The sequence below is a fragment of the Rhinolophus sinicus genome, linkage group LG06, assembly GCF_036562045.2.
Source record: "Rhinolophus sinicus isolate RSC01 linkage group LG06, ASM3656204v1, whole genome shotgun sequence".
In the NCBI taxonomy this organism is placed as follows: domain Eukaryota; kingdom Metazoa; phylum Chordata; class Mammalia; order Chiroptera; family Rhinolophidae; genus Rhinolophus; species Rhinolophus sinicus.
In genome coordinates this window covers 13,323,190-13,338,246 of record NC_133756.1, presented here as the reverse complement: position 1 = coordinate 13,338,246, position 15,057 = coordinate 13,323,190, and the positions used below count along the sequence as shown (strand labels likewise).

The 15,057-nt window shown below is 49.2% G+C and overlaps 1 long non-coding RNA gene across 1 annotated transcript in view; it reads left to right on the top strand.

Annotated features, from left to right (window-relative positions):
* LOC141572081 (uncharacterized) overlaps positions 1-9,478 on the top strand; it is a 33,039-nt gene extending 23,561 nt beyond the window's left edge. The window contains exons 3-4 of the long non-coding RNA XR_012497191.1: positions 3,499-3,715; positions 7,901-9,478. This is a non-coding gene — a long non-coding RNA (uncharacterized LOC141572081). The remainder of the gene's footprint in view (positions 1-3,498; positions 3,716-7,900) is intronic.
* The last annotated feature ends 5,579 nt before the right edge of the window (positions 9,479-15,057 follow it).

The window sequence follows — 15,057 nt, the reverse complement described above, 5'->3', positions numbered from 1 at the left end:
TTGGAGGGAAAGATTTCTAAATCCATAATAACAGTAAATACAGTTATTGGATGTTTGTGCTATGCCGGCATTGGCTCTGCATTCTTCTGCGTGCAATCTCTCTTAAGCCTCTCAATCCCGTGAGCTGAATATTTTCATCTTCAGTTTACATTAGAGGAGACAAAAGCCTGGAGAGGGTGTCTACTGCCCAGGGTTGCATAGCAAGTCAATGACTCCACAGCCTGTGTTCTGAACCACATGTGACAACTGTATGGCCACTTCCCCATGCTCTCAGGGGAACAGAGGGATTAACCAATGCAGTTTCGGCAAGAAATTCTAAATTGTGCCACTCCAGGTCCACTCAAGTCCTTGGGGTAAAATGCTTACTCTTTTAGGATTTTTCACTCCCTCCTTTCCTTCTCTTGGGGAACATCTGAAGACAGGGGTGGAGGGGAGGGCTTGGAGAATCTCAGAATGGGGGAACTGCTCCTGGCCACCGCTTCCACACCCTCTCCTCCAACCCCGGTTCCCTCTGGCCCACAGTTTTCCTAAGCATTTCTACACCCCCATCTCCTGGAGTCCTGGAAACCCTCTCTTGCCTTCCCTTCCCCATGCCTCCATCCTGGAGGGGTGTGGGCTCCACATCAGGGCTATTCAAAGTGCAGTCAACATCACCTGGGGATTTGTTAGACATGCAAATTCTCAGGCCTAACCCAGAGCTACTGACTCAGAAACTCTGGGGTTGGGGCCAGCCAGCCATCCAGGTTGGAACAAGCTCTGTAGGCGATTCTGATACACACTCAAATTTCAAGATCACCTACCTACCTCACAGCTTCCCTTCCGAACAGGGCTCCCAGTGAGAAGTCCAACTTAGCCAGACTCCAGGTTGACATGTAAAAGGAAGTTTGGGGTCTCAGAAAAACTCTTTGCCCTTCCCAAGTGTGTAGGTCTTTAAATCAAAATCCTGGATGCTGAAACTGTTATGTCTGCTCCACTACCCATTTAGAAAGTCAAAGCCGGGGATTAGCTTTGACTGAATCAAAGTCAGTGACTGAATCTGCCTCCCTCAGAAGCAATAGATGCCTCGGTGTCAAGGGTGAAGAAGGACAGGAAAATGGCTGGGAATGAAAAATTCGTGGGATAGCTTTTCAAAAATCTTTTTCCACAACACATCCAATGTGTTTTCAATTCCAGACTGATTTAATCTTCATGTCAACCCTGTGAATTTCCACAATGTCAAGTTCACCCCCTGGTGCCACAGTCAGCCCATCGCCTCTGAACCCAGTCAGGGGGGCCTACCTGGACGGCCCTCTTTCACCCATCCCTCTTCGCCACCCTGACTGCTGTCACTGCCCATATCCGGGTCTCATCATCCCAGCCCAACCACTTACTAGTGTGCCATCTTGGGCAAGTTACTTAATCTCTTTTGCCTCAGTTTCCTCATCTGTAAAATGAGGATTTCACATTCAATTTTGAAAGCAATTTATTGGGCACCGACAATATTCTAGGCACCAGGGACATGGCAGTAAAACAAACAAAAGTCCCTGTCCTCACGGAGCTGCCATTGTAGTGCAGTGATGGTAGAGACGACCTGAGTAGGGGAGGAAGGAGGGTTGTTGTTTTAAATAGGGTGGCTAAGGAAGGTCCCACTAACAACGTGACATTTGAGCAGAAATTTGAAGGAGCGAACTGCATGAACATCTGGGGAGATGGCATTCCAGGTGGAGGGAACCGCAAGTGCAAGAATTCTGCGCCTAATGGGTACTTGGAGTGTTGGAGGACTGGGAAAGAAGTCCCTGTGGCTGGAGTAGAGTGAAGGAGGGTGGAAGTCTGATAAGGAGCTGCAGAGAGAGGGACTAGATCACGGAGGCATCTGTCTGCTGTTCTCAGGATCCCAACTTTGACTCTAGGGAGATGGGGGCAGGTCTGAGCAGAGGAGGGACCCAATCTGACTTTATATGTTAAGGTCACACTGGCTGCTGTATGTGAAGAATAGGGGTCCACAGCAAGGGCAGAGGCAAGGAGAGCAGTCAGAAATGGGGCCACTGCAGTAATCCCGGCAAGAAACAGTGGGGTCTGGCCCAGCTGGCCGCAGTCGGGGAGGTGAGAAGTGGTCAGATTGAGGAAACTGCTGAAGTCAGAATCCATAAGATCCACAGATAGCTGGGATGTGGGGAGTGAGAGAAAGGGTGTGGGGTGTGGGGGTAGGTGATGGGGGAGAAGGTAGACAGGTATGATGGCTAAGCTTTTAGCTTGAGCAAGTGCAAGGATGAAATTGTCATTTACTGAGATGGGGAAGGTTTGGGCAGATCATTTTCAAACATGAGAAGGTTAAGATTTCTATTAGACATCCAATGGAGAAGCCAATGGGCTATTGGACATATAGGTCCAGCAGAGGAGAGGTGTGGACTGCGATAGAAACGTGGGAGATGTTAGTGTATAGATGGTATTTCTAGAAGATCAAGAGAACACCTACTTTGATGGATGTTGTGGGGATTCAATTAAAGCACGCTAGCATTTAGAACCACGCCTGGCACATAGTAGGCACTCAATAAAGGTTAGCTAATCACCAACATCATTTTATGTCACTTCCACTCCCCCACTAGCCCCCCAACTGGCCTCCCTGCTTCCTGCCAGGGCCACCTCCATGCCATCCTCCACACTGCTGGTAAGAGTGGTCTTCCTAAAGCCCAGCTCAAACCTGCAATGGTTCCCTATTGCCTATAAGATAAAGTACAACAGTCAAAGGCCCCTTAAGTCCTTTCCTGATTCGCCAGCCCAATTTCTGCCACCACTTCCCACCTCCCACTTTGTTTTCCAGCATTAATAGGGAACCCTTTGTTCACAGCTTGGTATCTTTGAACATGCAGCTGCCTCTGCCATGACTTGTCCAGCAGCAAACTCCGACTCATTCTCACATCCTCCATGAGGCCTCCCTCCCCACCCAGGAGTCTGTCCCCCTTTCTTGTGGCCCTGCCTCCTACTGTCACTGGTGTTCCTTGCCCTCAAGAAAGATTGTTCCTTCTACCCCTCTTCCTACAGCACCAAACACTGAGCCTGTCTCAGGCAAGGGGCTGGGGGGAGGGGCTATTCTCCATGATGGGTTTTATTATTGTTACTATATTTTAGATCAGCAAACAGAGCTCAGAGAGGTGAAGTCACTCACCCAGGTCACTGAGCTGGTAAACAGTGGGGGCCTGGAGTGGTCTTTAGGTCAATCAGTCACTTGCCTGATTCAAAGTCCCGAGCTCAAATGTATATGCACACATGTGACCATACACACAGAATTAACAATCTCAGGACATCTGGGACTCCCTTAGTCTTTCAGTTGCTCTCTACTTGGGAAGGAATCCAGGGCTACAGAGAGGATTAAGGATTTAGGCTCAGAATAGGTTTTCACTTGTTTATTCAATAATTCATTCATTCATTCTCTCACTCATTCACTTATTCCCTCATACTCTGACTCACTCACTCATTCACACTCAATTAATTGTTTATACTTCCATTTTCTACTTGCAGCAGATTTGGACCCTACCTTCTAAGAGCTCAGAGTCTGTGGAGAGCCTGGCCAAGGGAATGGAACCCAAAGGGCTTGCCTTGGACCTTGAAAGTGAAAGAAGTTTACCAGAGGATGTTCCTAGGAAAATGATATCACAGCCTGAGACTGCAGCATGTGCAAAGGTCCGGAGGCTTCAAACAGCTACTGGAGACCTTAAGCAGACATCCCAGAAGGAAGGTACCTGAGGGGGCAGATGGGAGGAGCGGCTGGGGATCCTTGGGGTATAAGGTTGGAAACATGGGCAGAGGGTCAAGGTCAAGATTAATCTGGGAGTTTGTATGCAGTAGGCTTAAGGTTTGTGTTGGGTTTAGGATTAGAGCTTAAAATCAGATTATTTCTTTTTCACCTGCCTTTTCCAGAAGGATTTTGAGTGAGTTGTATCAGTGGTAAGGACCTGGGGTTATGATTAGGGCTGCCAAGAAACTAAGGGGTCAGGGGTGGGCTTTAGGGTTGCGACTCGGGGTGCTGTAAAATCGAAGACCTCAAGGAATCAAAAGCAACGTTTGCTGTGCCCGAGGTGTGCCTTTGTCTCCTCTCTGAAGCCTGGGTGTACTGCCTGTGTATTCTTGGGCACACACCTCAACCCCTCTGGGCCTCTCAGCGCCCACCTGTTCAACTGCTGCGGGGATTAGGACGCTGTTCTATTACATAGTATCAGCAACTTCTGTGGTCCAGGTGCTCTCCTCTGCACCGGACACTACTCTGCGTTGAGCGGGAACAGTAGCCAACCACCTGTATAGAGTAGATACTTCGTCAAGGCCAGTTCGCTCTCCTTCCTTCATTTCCCCATAAAGCCGACTCCAGGAGCCCCTTCTGGGCTGGGGCGGCCGGGAGTGCTAAGTCACTCCTCCGGAGGAGTGGGGGCCAGCGGCTGGGGCGCCCCCAGGCCGGGCCTCAGCCAGGGCCACTCCTGGCCCAGCGCGGCGCAGCCCGTGTCCTGAGCTGCCGCAGGCGGGGAGCCGCGCAATTACCCTAATTACAGCCCGGCCTCCGCGGCGGTGGCGAGCGCTGCCACGCCGTCCCGAGAACGCCCCCGGCCGGGGCCCAGCGTGGGAACCGCCGTGCCCTCCGCCCGGGGCGGCGGCGGCGGCGGCGGCGTCGGGAGTCCGCCCGGGAGGCCGTGATCGTGGATAAGCCCGCCCCGCCGCTCGCCCGGCTAATTACCAGGCGGCGATCGGCGCGCTCGCGGCGCCATTCAGCTATCTTCTCCAAGCGCCCCGCGCCCATGAATTCCCAATCCCACACCTGGTGGGAGCAGCGGCAGGCCCGCAGTCCCATGTGCCAGGGGAAGCCGAGTGGCCCAGCCTGCGGGGAGGTTGCCACGCGCCATTGATTCGTTCTCTTCCTTTCTCAGGGGACAGTTTAGGGAAGATTTGGTGCTGCAGAAAAGGCATGCGATAGGTACAAGCAATCTGAAGATATAAACTCTCTGGGCCTCAGTTCCTCGTCTATGAAATGGGGACAGCAGTCCCCATTCTGCGACCCTCCCAGCACTATTGCTCATTTGTTCTTTCTTCATTGGTTGCATTCCTTCACTTAGAACATTTCCTGAGCACCAAGAATGAATGTGGTGCCAGGGCTAGGGTGACCAGCTGTCGGTGTTTGTCCAGGACTGAGGGAGTCCCAGGATGCAGGGTGAGTGGTGCTAAAACTGAGGTAATTCTGGGCAAACCAGGGCAGTTGGTCACCTTGCCTGTGCTGGGTGTTGGGGGTTTGAGTCACATCCCAGCTTGGCCTGTCCCTCTGAGAACTGGAAAGCCTCCTGCCCATGGGGAGGGATGCCCCATGTGAACTGTTGGCACTGGAACAGGGCGAGGGCAAAGCGTCCTGGTGATGCGCTATGCTCAGCTTTTTCCCAGTCCCCTGGCTCCAGGCCCAGACATATATATGTCAAAGCAAGCCTACCCATTGCCTGGCTGGGAAAGCCAAGGCTGAAAGACTGGCAGTGGCTTTCCCACAGCAGCTGCCATGAGTCAGTGCCCAGGGGCAGGTGTGGTCAATACTACCTCTGCCCACTCCCTTGCTCTATGACCTTGAGCAAGCCACCTTGCACTCAGAGCTGCATCCAATCTTTCCCCGGGGGAGATGGGGGTGGAGTACGGTGGTAACTGGGTGATCTCCAAGCTTGGTGGTGTAGTGCCTGCCATTATAGGAGCCCTTTCCAGGAACCCCGCTCTTCACCAGGAACTCCCAATAAAGCAGGCCTCCCCAAAGGTGGAGGTGCCTGCCAAGAACTTGGTCACTTCTGGGTTCTTGGCAGTAGCCAGGTGACAATATGCCAGGAAGAACTCAGAAAGCTCAGCCTTTGGAATCAGACAGAATGGCCTTAAACTTCACAGGTTACTGGACCTGTCTGAGCCTCATTTTCCACACCTGTAGCATGAGGGCAATACCACCTCCTACTACTGAGGTAGTGAATGAGATTCTAAAGATGTGGGATAAGCAGGGCTCAGGACTCACCAGTTCCCTTCCTGCCCTTTATTGGTCCCCATGTTCCCCTGTGCAGCTGACCCAGCCTCACCCTCTGCTTCCCTCTTTCGCTTCCATTCCCTCAGTATCCACCATGTGCTGGTCTTCTTAGGACCTCAGGGGGGCCACACATATCTAAAAAAAAAAAAAGAATTTCCCTTCTTTCATGGGAAGCCATGGTAATTCCTGAGACCCCAGGGTTGGGGGAGGAGAAAGAGTAACAGCAGCTGTCACCCCTGGGAAAATAGGATGCCAGCTCACTCACAGCTCCCCTCTCTCCAACTATCACCCTCCCTCTGCCTAGACGCCCTTTCCCTTCATCACCCAGCCCCCCTCCATCACCCCACCCCCACTGAGCTGTACTGCTACTCTGGCTCTGTCCAACAGGGAAGCCTTCCCTGGTTGCCCAAGGCAGAGTTAACTGCTCCTTGCTCCTGTCTTTACCTGCAACCGAGCACAGAGTCTAGCTCATTGTAGGCAGCAATATATATGGAAAGAAGAGAGGAGAATCAGAAGGGAAGGGGTGGGCCTGAATCTATGTTCAGGTTTAGGGACTCCTGCCCACCCTGTGCCCAGGCTGTGATGTTCCCTCCAGAAAGGGAGGTGACAGAGGAGAGTATGTGTACTGGGGTAGGGTACATTCTACCTCCTTCCAGTGTCTTCCTGCCTTACCTCTTGCCCCTGTTTTACACTTGACGTTTGCTGTTAGCAACCCATCTCCCCTTGCAGGGGGCCCCTGGGACAGAGATACCTACCGTGTTTCCCAGAAAATAAGATCTAGCTGGACAATCAGCTCTAATGCGTCTTTTGGAGCAAAACTTAATGTAAGTCCCAGTCTTATTTTACTATAAGACTGAGTCTTTATAATATAATATAATATAATATAATATAATATAATATAATATAATATAATATAATATAATATAATATAATATAATAATATAATACTGGGTCTGACACTAATTTTTGCTCCAAAAGACACATTAGAGCTGATGGTCCAGCTAGGCCTTATTTTGGGGGAAACACAGTAGGTGTGGACGTCAGCTTTGCTATGAACAGTACATCTCCTTTTTTTTTTAATTAATCTTGAGAGATATTTTATTGAGGCCACCATGTTGATCCTTTTAAGAGCCTCTCAACTGGGTTGGAACTTTATTTTACAGATGTCTTAAATTTTTATATGTAATAGTTTAAACTAATATTTTATATTTAATTCCACTAGATGATATTGTCAACGAAAAACATCTAGCCTAAAAGAAAGCTTATAAGAGTTTATTTAAGCCAAACTGACAATAATTGCCAGGAAACAAAATCTCAATGGATTGAGGAAATGCTCCCAACAGTGGATCTCCTTGAAGAAAGTCATGTCCTTGTGTGCGAGGGGCTTAACCAGATGACCTTGAAGTCCTTCTCAAGTCCTTGCAATCTTAGGATGCAGAAATTCTGAGACTTTTGGGTCTTTGTATCCAGAATCCATGGTGTGAAGCTGCTCTGTCCGATGTGGGAGCCACCAGCCACAGGTGGCTGCTGAGCACTTGATACGTGGCTACTCCAAATCGAGCTGTAAGTATAAAATACACACCGATTTCAAAGATTCAGTACAAAAAAATGTGAAATGTCTTTAATTTTTATATTGATTATGTACTACAATGATATAATTTTGGATATTTGCGGTTAAATAAAATTTATTAAAAATTTTTTTTTTACTTAAAAAAAAACGAAAAACAAAAACAAAAACATGGCTACCAGAATACCTACAAGTTCCTATGTGACTCACATTCTGTTTCTATTACAGCACTGGCTAAAGCGCTGGTGGTGATCAGCCAGCTAAGTCAAGACATTCACTGGGCACCAATCAGCTTGGCAGTTGTTGGAATATTATTCTCTTTCCAGGAGGGGAGAACCAGATCCTGATGCCTTATGAGAAATTGCTGCCTCCTCCCCCAAAATGAAGGCACCGCAAGTCCCCTCTTCCATCTTAAGCAGCTGGTTTCTGGGGGAGTGAAGAGCAGAACCCCTCCTCCAATGCTGTGCTCTCTCCACAAGGAAGACACAGTTAAGACGTGACTGGGAAGTTCCTTTCCAGGCTGGCTTCCAGCCCAGCAAGAGCCAGGCTGGCCCACCCAGAGGAAACCTCTGGCTGCCTCTTCCTGCCTGGCCCAACCCTGCCCCCTACATCTGAACCAGGCTCAGGGGGCAGCCACACCCCCTAGTCCCCAGCCAGGTCAGCACCAGGCTGGGCATTCAAGGGGGCACATGACTCTCCCCTGAGGGAATTTACACACCAGCCAAGGAAGCAGGTCACACCCACAAGGTAACTGGAGATGATCACACAGCAGCCTCCATCTACTGGGAAACAGCAGATCTTTAATGAGATATGGGCAGATATGGGACCTATTTCTCCATGCCCCACCCCCACCAATCTTCCTCTTCACATTTTGAGAGGTAAATAAAGAACAGGGCACAGTGGTTAATAGTGAAACCTTAGCACTTCTTCAGGCATAAATTTAAACCCCACTTTAGCCAGCTGCTTGCTGTGTGACTGAACATTAACCTCCCTGGGCCTCAGTCTTCTCATCTTTAAAATGGGAAAAATCAGAGTACACACCTTGCAGGGTTATTGTAAGAATTCGATAATCTAATGCATGCACATTGCTTGACAGAGGAAAGGCCCCCCAAATGTCAGCTACTGTTACTATTATTAATAAGAACAGACTCCTTCCTCATGCATGTACTTCTTTTTTGTGACTAAAACCAGCCAAACCAGGACTGCCACAGGACGCTTCTTCAGGACCCTGAGCACTAGTCATTGGAATGCAATTTGATTAGAGAGGGGTTTTGCAGGGTGTCTGGTCTAGTGGTTCATAAAGACCACCCACATCTCTCTGTGACAGTTTGAAATGGTCTCCTCTGGTAGGTGGCAGGTCCTCAGCAGCATAGACTGGGGTGGGCAGCAGAAAGCGAGGAGGACCCTGACCCTCAGGCAGCCCCTTTCTGTGCTTCCCTTCCCCATACACCAGATAGCTGGGCTGGGAGGGCTGAGGTGACGGTGAAGGGCAAAGCAGCTAGAGAACCCCGAAGCTGTTTGTTCTTAATTTCCCTCAGTTCATCTGCAAAATGAAATCGCTGGAAGGGTATTGCTTCCATTTCCCTTCATAGTCCCCCCTTGAAACTGGATTTTCAAAAGTAAGTGGAATTTCTTTAATCCCAGAATAAGTCTGTGGTTCCAGCAATTCGAGGTCCTCAAAGGGACAAACTCAAATCAAGAAAATAGTCATAGTCCCATATAATCATGTAAGATGAAGTGTTATGCCCTAATTTTTCTGTCTTCAAATTGGTTTTTATACTATATCTTTTTTGTCATGCTGGTGTACCTTTGTCAACTGATTTACCTTGAGAGAAAACAATAGTTTATTCTGGGATATTTATTGTCTATTTGGATTTTTTGGTATTAAAATGGCCTTCCTTTTATGAAGTGGTGAAGTGTCTGATAATTGCTTTAGGTGGGTTTGAATGGCTGCTTAGGCTGCTTTGTATGCCCTGATTTGGTAAAATAGAAAATTGGCCCCCCTTATCAGTTCCTAACGTTTGGAAGGGGACGGTTTACTGATCCAAAGATCTGGGCCCACTGCCCCAGTCCAGCCTCCTACGCACTGAGCTCCTTCCGCTTCTCCTGCACGGGCTGTACCCTCAGCGATGGAGACGGCAGGTATCCTCTCAGACGCACCTCTGGCCCCAGCAAGGGACTTCTCCACCTCCTGGCAATGAAGCACTCACCTTTCCAGAGCCCCCTATACTGTTTTCACACACCTCTGACTCTCAAGAAATTCCTTTCATTGAATTGAAACCCACTTTCAATTATCTCCCCACTACTCTAGTCCTAGATTCGTTTTCAGAGATCATCCAGAACCTTCCACTCTCACTGCTAAGATCTGAAGGCACTGTGATTTAAAGGCCTCTAGGGAAAGGACCTTCCTTTCTCTGGGCTCAGCATTCCAGTTCCTTCCTTGGAGGGCCTCCCCCTTGCCCACCCCTCAATCCTTTAGATCCCCCAGCCCGACCCCAGGAGCTCACTATGAGAAGCACAGTAGTGTGGTTGGTAAGGGTGTGAGCTCCGGAGCCAGTCTTGGTATGAATCCCGGCCACTCTTTTCTGGCTATGTGACGTCGGACAAGTTACTTCAGCTCTCCGTGCCTCAGTTTTCAGTTTCCTTACCTCAAAGCAGAGATAATAACAGCTCTGATAGGATTCTTGTATTATAAAGATGACGTCAGTTAATACACATTAAGCCTTAGAACAGTGTTTGGCATAGCACTGTGCTCAGTGTGTGTCACCTGGGATGTGTTCTGTGATCCTGCCCTCCCTACCCCATCACCGGTTGATTGGGGGAGGGTCTGATGTGAGGGGTGGAGGTGGGGGTGCCTGACTCAAGTTGGGCCAGCAAGTCTTTTCCCAGGGGTGTTTAGACCTGGAATGCAGAGAAAGGAGTCCATTTTTTTCCTGTTAGCTAAAGGTGCAAGGTATAAAACTCAGCCATGTTTTCTACACTGCAAAGAAAAGCATTGTGCTGTGAAAGAGAAAGAAAGTATTGCTCCAAAAAAGCAAAGACGAAAGGGAGAGCGAGAGCGAGAGCGAGAGAGAGAGAGTTCTCGTTCCAGTTGCTCCTAAAGACCTCTTCCACTTCATTGTTCCACTTCACTGTTTGTCTCAGTAAGCTTTTGCTGTGTAACAACTACCTCAAAACGTATGAATTAAAGCAGCACTCATTTACTAGCTCCTGATTCTACATGCTACAATTTGGCTGGGCTCTGCTGGTATCCCCTGGGTCCATTCATGCAGTTGCAGTCAGCTGGTAGCTTGACCAGGGCCCTTTGGTCCAGGAAGGCCTGAAGATGACCTAGTATTTACTAAATGTTTGTCATATGCCAGACACTGTGGGAAATACCTCCGTGGAGGAAAATTAATATGTACTGAGTTCCTACTTTGTGTTAGGCCAATGATAGAAATTGTTGGTATATTATCTCACTTAATCCTCCTGATTATGTGGTCAGATAGTTGTTGTCATCACCCCCATTTTACAGATGAGGAAACTGAGGTTCAGAGAGGAGGAATAACATGCCTAAGATTTGAAGACCCAGAGGGGCAGATCTGGAATTCAAACCAAGAACTCCTGAATGTCTGCCGAATCCACACTCTTGCCCTGTCCAACCCGGCCCTTCCCCATCATAGAGTAAAACTTGGCTCTACCCTCCTGCTGCTTTAAGTGTTGTCAGGGGGACTGAGTGGACACAACATCCAACAGTGTAAGACTCAACACCATTCATTCAACAAATGTGCCCCCATACCTATTTTGTGCTAGGCGTTGTGTTAGGTACCAGGGAGGCGGAAATGACTCAGGCACAGGATGCAGCAGCAGCAGAAACAGAGGAGGAAGTAATTAATCATGCCTGGTTTGGGCTCAGCATGGACTCGTTTATCAGCCCGATTCTTAAGGGATGGGTGATGCTGGTGAGGAAATGCAGTTCAGGCCAAACTCCCCTTCCCACAGATGTGCAGGGTCTCAGTCCCAGTTACACAGCCACCAGAGGTCAAGGTCATCCTCAGGAGAAGGATCAACGGTTCTTGGGCCATCCTTTGAGCCTGGCTGCAAAGCTGGGCACAGGCCACTTGTTCACAGGATATCTGTGGATTCCAGGTCAGAAGTAGCACCTGCCAGGGTGAAGTGACACCTTTGCCATCTTCTGAGGCAGCTCAGGAATTCCTGAGCCAAAGAAAACAATTTCTGTCAGCCCAGAGTTGGGATGCTCAGAGATTCAGCACCCACATGCCCTGAGCCTTGTCCCCAGTGCGCAGGCATGAGCACAGGGAAGGCAGGCTGAACAATGAAAGGAATTTGACCTTGGAATGAGCCAGACCTCGCTGTGACATCTAGCTGCATCAAGTTCTGGCGGCGTTCCCATAAGCTGGTGATCTACCCTTCCTGAGCTTATTTCTCATCATCTGTAAAACGGGGACAAAACTCTCCATCTTAGCCAATGCCTTTTGTGTCTCTCAAGCTAGCGCAAACAAAATCAGGACTGTGTCAGGTGGAGACCAGGGCACCTCCTGAAACTCCAGGACCACAGGAGCCTGTAAGTCCATCAGAAATTCAGGCAGGACTCCCTCTCCGTCTCCCCTCTCATTGCTTTTCCTCTGCGCTCACTTCATTTTTCTCCCTCTGCAGACAGGCTTCTTCCATTTATCTGGTGCCTGTGGCAAAAGCTGGCTGCACCACAGCTCACACATAGGTGTACGTGTGACAGTCCCAGCGTCATTCAGGCTGGCTGCTATCTTTCAGTCCCAATTCCAAACTGCTGGGAGAAAGAATCTGGCCCAGCTGGGACCTAAGATCCACCACTCTGGTCTATGGCACAGGGATCTATGTCCAGCAAAGGTGGGTCACATAGCACAACTGGGGACCCCCACGGGTAAAGTGAGCAAGGGGGCACTCCTCGGAGGAGCGTCACCATGAGCAAGGCAGATCCCTGCAAGAGTTACTGTGAGGATTAAATAAGACAGTGAATATCAACCACTTGACACCTAACAGGCATGCCCTTCAAGGTCAGATTCCCTAGAAGCAGAGTTCTCAGGAGAAGAAGACTGAGAGAGAAGGGGGCAGGCAGAGGGATGCAGTCTCAGCCTGGCCCACAGGGAGCTCTGGAGCGCCAGCTGCCCCCACACAGCCAGCTTCACATTGAGGCAAGGGGACTGGTCTATTGTACCCTCACCAGTCTGTCCTGGGATGGGCAGGGGTTGGGCAGGGGTGGCTTCCATCTGGCTGAGGGTAAGTCTCAAGAGAAGGGGGCAGCTGTGATTGTTAGCAGCCACATCGCGGCAGCTCAGAGGTGGGTGCACCAGCCAGGAAAGGGGATCCAGGCGGGGCACCCACAGCATCCATTGTAGGGGCCTCACACAAATATGCCATATGGGCACTCACTGACTCTCAGCTTTACCTCTCCCTTTTATGTGTTTAGAGTAATATTAAGTTGTATATTGGATAGGTGAATTTTTTATATTAGGCATGTTTGTATATACTATATGTGGTAAGATGTAAGTGTAATAAGCTCCACAGGGGAGTCTTAAGGACTACATGTGGTTTTTGCCTTACATGCTGATTTTAAAATGTAAATATGACTCCACTATAAGTGGTTAAGCCCCTTGGACCCTCCCTAATCTCCCTCTTCCACACGGTCACAGGGCTCCTGTCCTGATCGGGGTACCAAGGGGGGACTCCTGGCTCCAGTGGTTTCCCATCGTACTTGAAACACATCCAACCCCTTGACTCAGCCCCTCGGTGCCAACACAACCTGCCCCTTGCCTACCTGTCTGACCACTAACCCTCAGCTCACCACCCTCCAGACTCAGGGCCTTCGTTCAGTCCCTCAAACCCACCAGCTCTTTCCCACCTGAGCCTTTGCACATGCTGCTTCTTGCCCAGAACATCTTCCCTCTGTTCTTTGCAAGTTGGCTCCTCATCTCCTTCAGGTTCAATCTAACGTTACCTGTTCGGGAGGCTGGCCCTGACCCCTCTTGCTAAAGGAAGTTCCAATCACCCTGCTTGTTTCCTTCCTAGCTTTGACAGTTTAATCGTTTTGTTTCTTCACTTAGTTCCTGTCTCTGTTGTTACTAAATTATAAGCTCCATGATGTCAGGAAGTGCCTGGCACAGAGTAGGAGCTCAGTAAGTACTTTTCGAATGAATGAATGAATGAATGAATGAATGAATGAATGAATGAATGAATGAATGAGTCTGTTACCAAGCCCCAGCAGTTTACCTCAAATCCATCCTGTCTTTTCCACTGGCAGGAGAGAAAGTTCCAATAGGCGGATTATCACTGTCCTGCTCAGAGACCTTCCATGGCCCTTCCCCGCACAGAGTCACTGACAATCCCTTGCTCCAGCAGGCGATGTAGTCAAACGACCCAGCTTCAGAGCGGCTGAGCTCTGAACAACAGGGTTGCCGGTTCAATTCCCTCATGGGATGGTGGGCTGAGCCCATGGCAACCAAGATTGAAAATGGCAACTAGACTTGGAACTGAGCTGTGCCCTCCACAACTAGATTGAAGGACAACAACTTGGAGCTAATGGGCCCTGGAGAAACAGACTGTTCCCCTGCCCCAAAAAAATTTTTTAAAAAAATGATCCAGGTTCAAATCCCATCCTTGCTGCTGGCTAACTATGCAACTTTAGCTAAATGATCCACCTGTCTCTATCTCAGTTCCTTTCTGTAAAATGGGTGAAATCCTCCGGCTTTTTCTCTTTCTTGGATTATTTGTGAGAAAATGTAGAAACTCTGCACATGGTTTTCAGAATTGTGAGTGCTGACAGTTAAGGGCCTTCCCTGCTCAGGCCAGATTTCTTCCTCTCCAGACACAAATAACCATTATTCCAGGTAGCTCCACACAGCTACCTGGTACTTGCTAAACTTCACGCTGTACATTCATGCCTTGGTGCTTTCATTTCAGAGCTGTGCTCTTTGTCGAGAAAGCCCATTTCCCTGCCCTCGTCAGTCCAGACGCTGTCCATCCGAGAAGACTCACTCTTCCTTAACCTCTTCACCTACCTCCAGGCTCACAGCGTCTTTGATGTCTGTGTTACTTCTAGGAAAGTCTCCCTCCCTGAACTCAGAGCTCTTTTGCTGGTCCAAACCGCTAATTCCATCAACATACTGCACTGCTTAGTACCAACCAGGTCCTGTATGGGGAACAGGGTTTTGGTGTGGAAGGAGATCCCATCTCTACCCTCAAGAGGACCACCATCCAGTGGGATCAGAGTGACCAAAAAGCACTTGATAACTGATTTGCAGGCTAGGAGAGCACTTGCACTAAAATCACATCCACCTAACTTTGAATCTCAGGATGCATGGAACAGAAACCTAACTACAGTGGCTTCACTAAATGGGGTATACTTTTTTCAAATAACATAGTAAGAAGACCAAAGTAGGTCTTCCGGGACTGCTACGGAGACGCCATGGTGCATGGAGGGTCCAGGCTCCTCCTAGATTCTACTCTG